The following is a 9,967-nucleotide window of genomic DNA, read 5'->3' as shown; positions in this document are numbered from 1 at the left end:
TAAGGCATTTGACTGCTAACCAGAAGGCTGGTGGTTCAAATCCACCAGCCACTCCTCGGAAGGAAGACTGGGCAATCTACTTCCGTAGAGATACTACCTCGGAAACCCAAGGAGGGGTCACTATGAGTTGGAATCGACTTGACAGCAGTGGTTGTTTTTTTTTTTTTTCCCTTTGGTTTAGCTATACCTTGGTTCACTTGGCTGCTAACTGAAAGGTCAACGGTTGGAACTCACCGGTCACTCCATGTGGCAGTCTGCTCCTGTAAAGATTACAGCCTTAGAAACCCAATGGGACAGTTCTAGTCTGTCCTACAGGTTGCTATGGGTCTGGATGGACTGGATGGCAATGGGTTTGGCTATTTGTGTTGTTGTTGTTGGCTGTACCCAGAGAAGAAGCTCTGGTGGTACAGTGGTTAAAAAGCATTTGGCTGCTAACTAAAAGATTGAAGGTTCAAATCCACTAGCTGCTCCACTGGAGAAAGATGAGACAGTCTATTTCCATAAAGATTACAGCCTTGGAAACCTTAGGGGCAGTTCTATTCTGTCCTATAAGGTCGCTGTGAGTTGGAATGGACTGAATGGCAGAGGTGGTTTATACCCAGAGGGAGGGGCAGTGGGTCATGCCCTGGGGATGGATCCTAGTGGGAAGGGGGAGGGCACTGCTTGCCCCTGCCCAGAATCTGGTTTGGGGCAGGGTGACAATAGCCCCTCTCTTGCTGTACAAACACAGTCAGTCACAACCAGACACCTGTGACAGACCAGCAGCACATGCAGTGGTGGGGTGTCAGGCTTGTTTACACCCCCATGCCCCTCCCATGTTGTTTTCCAGCCTCTAGCCTTAGGAGCCAGAGGTGGGGGGGGTGGAGACAAGGGCCAGCAGCCCTGGCTTCCTGGCTGGGCTGCCTTCCGGCAGGCGTGGGAACAACTGCCAATGGCTCCTCCATACTGCTCCCACAGTAGGAGCGGGCGTTGCCAATAAAGGGAAACAGGGTCATTCTGCCCACAGGTAGCAATGGGAGGTGAGCCAGGAACCACAAAGTTACACAGATTGAGGGTGGGTAATCCCGAATATTTGTAGGAGACCCTAGTCTCCTCGGTATTGAGGAGTACGCTGGGAACATGGAGTATGTGTGGTTGGGGTCCCCAGACTTGCAAAAAATGCAGAGATATTGATGTCTGAAGAGACTCTGAGAATCCAAATATTTTGAGAAAAAGACTTTAAGCGTTCTAATGTTGACATGATGTTCTGAGAGTCCCAGATGTTCAGAGGGCCAAGGGTCCTCAGATTTAGGCAAGACTTTAGGTGCCCTCAATTTGGGACAGCAACAACAAGCCCTTCACTTAGGGTAGCAGGGAGGCCTGTATCTGGGGACAGAAGGGAGCTCCTGTGTTGACAGGGAGGAACAGCAATCCCTATTTTGGGATCCTAAGAGCCCCACTGTTGGGGAGATCTGGGTACCTTTAATTCAGGGAAAGGGGCTACAAACCCTCCATTTGAGGGATGGTCTGGAGGCCTCCACAACCCCCCTGGAGAGACTAGGAGTCCCAGAGTGTGGATCCCAGCCAGTAGCCCCCAGCCGGTTTGGGGACCCCACCCCCTTCTGCCTGTTTCCAGGAACAGCTGGGTCTGGGTTGTACTGCTGGGAAGCGGGTGACTCAGCCCCTCCCTGCGGCCACAGCTGGACCCCTGCCCACCCCCTCTGGCCTTCACATCTGGGCAGGGACCCAGTTATCAGGGCTGGGACAGGGACTCTGGGTTCATGCAGCAGGGGGACAGTGCCCTACTCCCTTTGCTCTGCTGACCACAGCCACTCAATAGACCCCATGCCACATTTCATGGGGGATGCTGGCAGGCCCCTGCACCCCAGACCCTGACATCCCGCCAGGAACTCCGTAGTCATCTCTTTCCTCCATGTGTGTGTCTGTTTGAACGTGTGTGTAGGTGTGTCTGTGTCCATGTGAAGTGTGCTTGAATGTGTGTGGTGTGAGATTTTGTCTAGGTACATAGGAACACATGTCTGCACCCACCTGAGTCTTGGTGCGTCTCAGGGCCCTGAAAGTTTGTGCCACTAACTTTGTGAGTGTGATTTGATGGGGTGGACGGTTGTGACTCCGTTCCCATCTGTGTGTAGCATTGAGTCAGAGTGAGGGGGTGGGTAGCCTAATGCCTGTTTTGTCCACAGAGAGTTTGGATGTCGCTCCAGGTGTGGTGTGTTTATCGACCACTCACTGCACCATACAGGATCTTTTTTTGTGTCTGCATCCTTGTCAGTGTGTGTGTGAAAAGTGAGTTTGTGACAGTGTCTGCATGACTTTGTGTTTTGTGTCTGTGACTGTGTCCTACTTTGTCATCTTCATCTTCACTGTGTGTCTTTCTGTGATAACATGACCCTATCATCTGTGGCCTTGGTTGGTCTATGTCACTGTAACAGTCTAGCTGTTCCTGTGTGTGGCCTTGTGAGTTTGTCTCTGGGACTGTATTCTACTTGGTGTGACATATTTATGATAACCATGTGACTGATATCCATGACTGTTTTCTGTGTCTGTCTCTACCATGTGTCTCTGTCTCTTCACTCTCTGTGTGAGAGGCTTCACAACAAAAGGCCTGGCATCCATAACTGTGTGTATCTGTTTGTGTCCAGCTCTGTCTCTATCTTAATGATGTGGTTTTGTAAGAATGAATGTGTGTGTGTGTGTGTGTGAACATAGTCCTGTGTCCCTGCCACAGCCAGTATGTAAGAGTGTGTCTGTATAATCATTTGCATCTCAATAAGGTCTTGTGAGTGTCCCTGTGTGACAGTATACTCCTGTCCCTGTCCCTGTTTGCTGTGGGGCTGGCTGGCCTTGTGACGGTTTGTGCCGGTGTGTCAGGTGTATCCTGTGTTTCTGTGACACTGTGGGTCGGAGGGTTTGTTCATGATCTTTTGTGTGTGTGTGTGAGCGCGCGCGCCCGTGTGTGTGTGTGTGTGTGTGTGTGTGTGTGTGTGAGAGAGAGAGAGAGAGAGAGAGAAAGGAGAGAGAGTGTCAGAGTCACATGCAGCAGCCCGCACAGCAGAGGTGGAGATATACGCAGAGGCAGGGGCATCCGTCTTGCTGCCTGCTCTCAGCTGGGAGCGCCCCTCCCCGAGCTGCGGGGGCGCGTGCGTCGTGCGTGACGTGAGACACGACAGGGGTGCTGCGTGCGTGGAGCCCGACGCGGTCGTGCGTGCGAACGGGAGGGAGTGGATGCATGCCTGAGTGCGCGCGTGCGTGGGCCGCCCGCGCGGGGGGCTGCGCCTGTGGGGGCGCGCGGGCCATAGCCCAACCCTGCCCGGGACTTTCAGAGCTGGTGAAATCCATGAGGAGGGCGCCGTTAACCCCTTCCTGCCTCATCTGAAACTAGTGGCCCCTCGACTGAGTGCATAGGGGCTTCCCCGGCGTTTGGGGCCGTCCCTGCTTTGGGAGGGAGCCCCCATCGAGCTGTGACGCCCCCGAATTGCCCGTTTCTCCCCCATCACGCCCCAGTTCCTCTCCCCTTGCGCCTCGCTCCGGTTCTGGACTGTGAGCTTCCCGCTTATGGTCTCCGGGGATGGGGGCTGGGGTCAGCGAGGTTAGGGTGTGTGTGACTCAGGCCAGCCCGGGGGTCCCCTGGCCATAGCCAGCCTCCTTCCCCCTTCTCCACCCCCGTGACTCACCCCTCCCCGGCTTTCCCCGTGTATGACTCAGGCCCCTGGGGAGGGGGCTGCGGACTTTGGGACCCCCTCCAGGCAGTGGGAACTGAGAACCAAGTCGTGGGGATCTTGCACTCCGCGGGATGGGCTCCCTCTCCAGCGAGAAGCTGTGGGGCAGTACCTCCACTTAGCACCCCCCTTGCCAAGGTCGTTGGAGGCACTTTCCCCTGCCTGTCCCTCACAATTGCAGAGCCTCCCCACCACCCCAGGCCTCCAAGAACCAAGCCTCTAAACCTTCCCCCAGCCCACAGGAAGTTATGGCAGAGCTGTCGTGGCAATGAAACGGTTAAAGCCGTTTTCTTATTCATTTCATTCTGTGGCCCCTTTTGACTCAGAGCAAGCCCTGAGCCCCCCCTCTTTGAGCCAGGGTTTTTGGGGGCATAGGTTCTTACTCTGCATCTATGATTTCTAGGGAGAAGGAATGTGGTTGGTGAGCTGGCTGGGGGTCTTGAATAGCTAGCAGAGCTGGGTTTAAACCTCCATGTGGCCCTCATTGTGGAAGCCTCAGTTTCCCCATCTGGAAATGGAGGACAATTATACCTGGCTCTTTGGGTTGTTGTCTCCATTAAGTGAATAATGGAGGGAACACTTTGAATCCAGAGCTGGACACAGGAGTAGGGAGGGGCTTGCCCACAGAAGGGCCCAGACCCCTTCTGTCTGTCTGTCAGGTCTGGGTGTCAGGGTGCCTAGCAGGAGTGAGTCTTTGTCGGGCAGACCATGCCCCACCCAGGGCTCTAAGGCCATGGGGTTCATCCTGTCCACCCCCTGCCCCAGGCAGGCACCCAGGAAGTGAGAGGCGGGGCAGGAATGAGGCGGAACCTGTTGGGCCCGTCGCCTCCCTGCCCCCCCACCTTCATTCCCGGGGCCTGACAGGCCCCCCCCACCGCGGCCCCACCCCCGCCACCCTGGACGCCTGGTTTCTGACCCGCGGGTGGCCTGAGGGAGGGGATGGCGGATGGAGACGGTGTCTCGGGAACATCCTGTAGACTGCCGGCTGGACAAACGGGAGGGTCCCTCCTGGGGCAGGGCAGACATTGGCTGGGGGCAGAGTAAACACCGCCCAGGGTGGCCAGACCGAGGGGGACGGTTAAGGAGTGTACACACACATACACACACACAGTCACCCAAGAGACCCAGTCCAGACACACAAACTTCTGTTGCCCTGGTCACAGACAGACGGCTAGCCAGGAACCCACTTGGGGTCAGGCACACCTCTGGACAAGACAACCCAGTGACAGCTGACATACACAGATAGTGACAGGGCAGTCCCACAACCCAGATATGCTGCCAAACACACAAAGACACTGATAGGTCAGAAACATCGACAAGGGTGACCTCTGTGTGCCTGGTCAGTTTGTGTGTGTGTGTGTGAGACATGGGTACATGGACTCCACACACGGATAAGACAGACCCACTGACAAATAAAAACACAGAAACACACTGACCATTCAGATAAGAAGCACACAGCAGGACACACACTGTGGCAAGCTCACACTCATACAGACATCACAGGTCAGAGGCTTACGGGCAAGATACACACACACACACAGAACTGTGCATCCTACACAAGCAGGCAAGATGTCAGTGTTAATCAACTCAGAGGGAAGTTCTGTCATTTTCAGCACAGATATCCTGAGAGCAGTTTAAGAGATGTCCAGACCCACATATATGTCAGATCCCAACACAGACAATATGACACACACCAACAAGATCCAACTAAAAATGATATTCAGAGGCAAGAGAGACAAATGTTAACCTCCTGACAGACGGACAGGGAGGACACACATATACACACACAACACACACTGTTAGAAAGCCCCACTCCAACTTATCTTTGCACACACATTCAGAGACCCTCTGAGGGATACCACAATGCAGTCTTACAGATACACACCACCTCACAGGTAACACAAACTGCAGCAACCCCCTAAAAGACCTACTAACAGATGGGAGCAGGCAGGTGGACACATTCATAGACATGGTCTGGCCAGACAGTCACACCCAGCACAGGGAGGCATAGACAAGCCACAGTCAGACATTCATAAACACATCTGGATGGACAGAGACACTCTGACAGAACCTGTCCAATAGTGTGTGCATGTGCATACACACATATCCAGGCACAGACCTCACACACACACATCTACCCATAGACCTCATGGACATACACACACACACACACATCTACCCATAGACCTCACGGACATACAGACCAGCCACATACCTCACACACACAAAACACATCCAGCTGCAGACCTCATACACATAGACACACATCCAGTTATAGACCTTACATACACACACACATATACACATAGATTAGCCACCGACATCACACACACAGCACCCATCCAGCCACAGACCTCACACACACAGCACCCATTCAGTCACAGACCTCACACACACACACACACATATCCAGCCACATACCTCACATATACACATACATCCAGCCACATACCTCACATACACACACACCTAGACCAGCCACAGGCCTCACATGCACACACACAAACCAGCCACAGACCTCACACACACCTGCATACACACACACACAGACCAGCTACATACTTCACACAAATACACACACATCCAGCCACAGGCCTCACATACACATAAAACAAACCAAACCCATGGCCATCGAGTCAATTCTGACTCACAGCTACCTGCATTGGGTTTCCAAGGAGGTCAAGCCTTCCATTGAGTGGGTTTGAACCACCAACTTGCTGGTTAGCAGTCAAATGCCTTAGGCATTGCACCACCAGAGCTCCTTCACGTACACATATACACATAGACCAGCCACCGACCTCACACACATATACACACACCTAGCCATAGAGTTCTCTCATACACACACACAGACAGACCAGCCTCAGACTTCACATACACATACATAGACACCACAGCAGACATGAATCACAAATATGTTAGCCATATGAGCTCCCAAACAACCTACACACATATACATATAGGCCAGTCACATACAACCCATTCCGTAAACCATACACACATGCACACACACACACACAGCAGAACAGAATTCTACACAGACAGGCCCTACATACCCCTCTGCAAGGTTGGGCCGACGCAGAGACACACTCTCACTTGCCCTAACAGGCCAGCAAGCCAGCAAGTCTACCAGACACATACATGCCCCTGGGCCCGTGCTGAGGTTTTGTGGGTGCTCTGGGCTTTCCAGCCTGTCCTCTGCCCCCCAGAGATCCCAACACTTCCTCTCTCCAAACATCACCCCCCACTTCCCTCCCTACCTTCCTCCCCACTGTTTGTCACTTCCCCTAGGAGGCCTAGTTTGGCAGCCTTGACCCCTGGTGGGTTCTGGGCCTATTTTCTTATCTCATCCTCTGTAAAAGGGATAACCCTGGGATCTCAGTGATGATCAACAACAAACACAAGCTCCTAAGTGATGATTGGGACCCCAAAAAACCTCCCCAGCAGTGAGGGGGGTCAGAATCAGCTTGTGGGAAACTCCCCCCCATGTCCAGTGAGTCAGTCTGAGGGGAAAAGCTCCACTTCCTGCTTCCAAGAAAACCCAGCAGCTTCCTCTCCTGGAGAGGGGTGAGGGGTACTTCCTGCACTTTGAGCCCCCTAACCACATTAGTGGAGGAGGGAGGTGACTGGCAGGGCAGGGGTTCCTGGGGGAGGCCTCCATGATCCTCAGCTTCTTCCTGCCCAGCTGCCTGTCCACACCCAGGGGCAGGGACGCAGGAGGCTGGGTGTTGAGGCTTGCGGCTTCTCGCCCTGGCCTGCCCACTGGCTGACTCAGGGCAGCCCCAGGCCCAATTTCCTGGTGGGGGCTCTGTAGGTCAGTGGAGCCAGGGGGGCGGGGGTCACCAGGCTATTTATAAGAAGGAAGTCTCTCCCACCAAGGCCAAAAGCCCCAAAGAGACCCATGGGTGGGGGTGGGTGAACTTCCTCCTTATCCTGTTCCCCAGGCTCTGGGTCCCTGGGCGTGGGGGAAGCCTAGGCACAGACTCCCAGGCCAGACACTGGGGCCCAGGGCCTGGGCAGTACCCACTGCCAGTCTGGGTGCCCAGGCCAGGCGGGGGAAGGGGCTTGCCTCACGCCCTCCTCACCCGGCTGGTCTTGGCGCCAGTTGGGCGGCGTGAGGGGGTGGTGCCCAGGCCACAAGGGTGAGACTGGCAGGGGCCTGGAACCGGCTGTACCAGCTTGGCTGGGCCCCCGCCCTCCGTCCATGGCCCAAACCCCACCCCTGCCAAACTCCAGAGCAGGGTGCACTGAGCGACCCCACACTGCCACACTGCTCTGTGCACATCCACCATCACCCTGTGCCCAACACTCTCTCTTTCGCGTTAGGAAAGGCCCTGCAGAGGTTGGGCCACAGTTGGCACTCCACAAAAGCCCCCTTCCTCCCTGGATGTTGCGCTCCTCATCCCTGATCCTCTGCCTGCGCTTCTCTCTAGCTGTGATTATCCACAGGACAGTGGCTGACGCTCGGGGCTGGACAGCTTGGGTTCCGTCCATCACTTATTGCTGTGGGATGCTGGGCAAGTTCTTTAAGCTTCCTGTCTCAGTTAAAGGGGATACAAATAGCATCTATTTTGCTAGGTTGCTGGAGGCATTTAATGACTACTACATGTCAACCGGGAGCTCTGGTAGCATAGTGCCTAAGGCACTTGACTGCTAACCAGAAGGCTGATGGTTCAAACCCACCAGCCACCCCTTGGAAGGAAGGTTGGGCAATCTACTTCCCTAGTGATACCACCTCGGAAACCCAAGGAGGGATCACTATGAGTCGGGTCCAACTCCATGGCACATAACAACAACACATGTCAACCACTTACAAGAGTGCCTGGCCATGTAAGTAAGCACCATGTAAGTGTTAGCTATTAAAATAATTATCATTATTTTTCAGTCCATCTGCCTCTCTAAAGTGCCTCTGAGTCCGTCTATCTCCATGAAGCTAACCCTGCTTCCATTTGTTTCTCTCCCTGCCCTAGCCCCCTACCCCCATATAGCTACTCTGCTTGTTTCCTTGGTCTCTGGGACTTGCCCTCCATCTCTGAAAGGGCCTTGCCTCTCTGCAGCACTCCCTTGGCATGGCCCGTCCCAGCACTGGCTGGCCAGGGCTGACTCACTATAGCCTCCTGGCCTCAGGGACTTGCAGGTCGGTTTCCCAAGGTGCTACCCTCCGGGCCCCACTCTGCCCAGCCCCCCAACGCTGTCCGCTGCACCCTCACGGGGGCGGCCAGATGTCAGCTGCAGTTATTAGCATGGGCGGGAGACACAGGCCTGGCAGCGAGCCTGCCAGACTCAGCGGCCACTGGAATCTCCCTTGAGACGAACGGGGGAGGGGAGCAGTTCACATAAGAAGGGGGAGGGGGCACTTAGGGGTCACAGGGCCCCTTTAGAGACAGGGACACCCCTAGCTTCTGGGATCTTCCTCCTCTAGCCCATTGCTTTGCTGGACTTCCCCTCGTCTCCACACAGCTCAGTTTCTTTTTTGCTTCTTTCATTTTCTTTCTCTCCCCTACACTGGGTGAGTTCTATGCCGGCCACACACACAAAGGTCTGCCAGGCCCTAACCCTCAGCCTCAGCTTCTTTGTACCCCAAAGAGAGTTCCATCCTTCCAGAAGGCAGAGGCCTGGGAGGTACAGAGAGGGAGATTTTCCACTGAGTTCCCCAGTCTGGGCCTCTCACCTCTTGTTCTAGTGGCTCACACCCTAACTACTTGGAAGTCCCACCTTAAGTCTAACTAGAATTTTCACCATCTGAATCTATTCCCAGTTCTTCCCAGGGAAGATGTGCTGGGTTCCCTCAGATTCTCTCCTTGGATTTTCAGCTCACCTCTGACTGGGTGGCAGATGGGGAGCCCTCAGGGAGGGAGACATCTTGGGGAGGGAGGGGGCTCCCTCCAAGTATCTGGAGGGGAGATGGGACCCCTTGACTAAGTGCTGGAGAGAGGGGCGTCCCAGCCCCTAGCAGCAGTGTGTGTGTGTGTGTGTGTGTGTGTGTGTGATGCCTAGACCTGATGGCAGAGAGCAAGGGCGCCCTGCCCAAGGGAGGAGGCAGCCGTGCCAGCCCGCCCAGGCGCCTGGGGTGCCTCTAGGCATCGGCCCGCCCACTCCGCGCCCCGTCGGGCCGGGGGCGAAGTCCGACCCAAGCCTGCGGGCAGGCGGGGACCTGCCAGGCTGGGCCGGGCCGGGCCGGGCCGGGCTGGGCGGGGCCAGGACTGGCAGGACGCAGCCCCAGAGCGGCTGGGCGGGGCCGGGCCAGG

Source organism: Orycteropus afer, unplaced genomic scaffold (genome assembly GCF_000298275.1).
Source record: "Orycteropus afer afer isolate SDZICR_OR568_19922 unplaced genomic scaffold, OryAfe1.0 scaffold00460, whole genome shotgun sequence".
Taxonomy (NCBI): domain Eukaryota; kingdom Metazoa; phylum Chordata; class Mammalia; order Tubulidentata; family Orycteropodidae; genus Orycteropus; species Orycteropus afer.
This window is presented reverse-complemented; position numbering follows the sequence as displayed.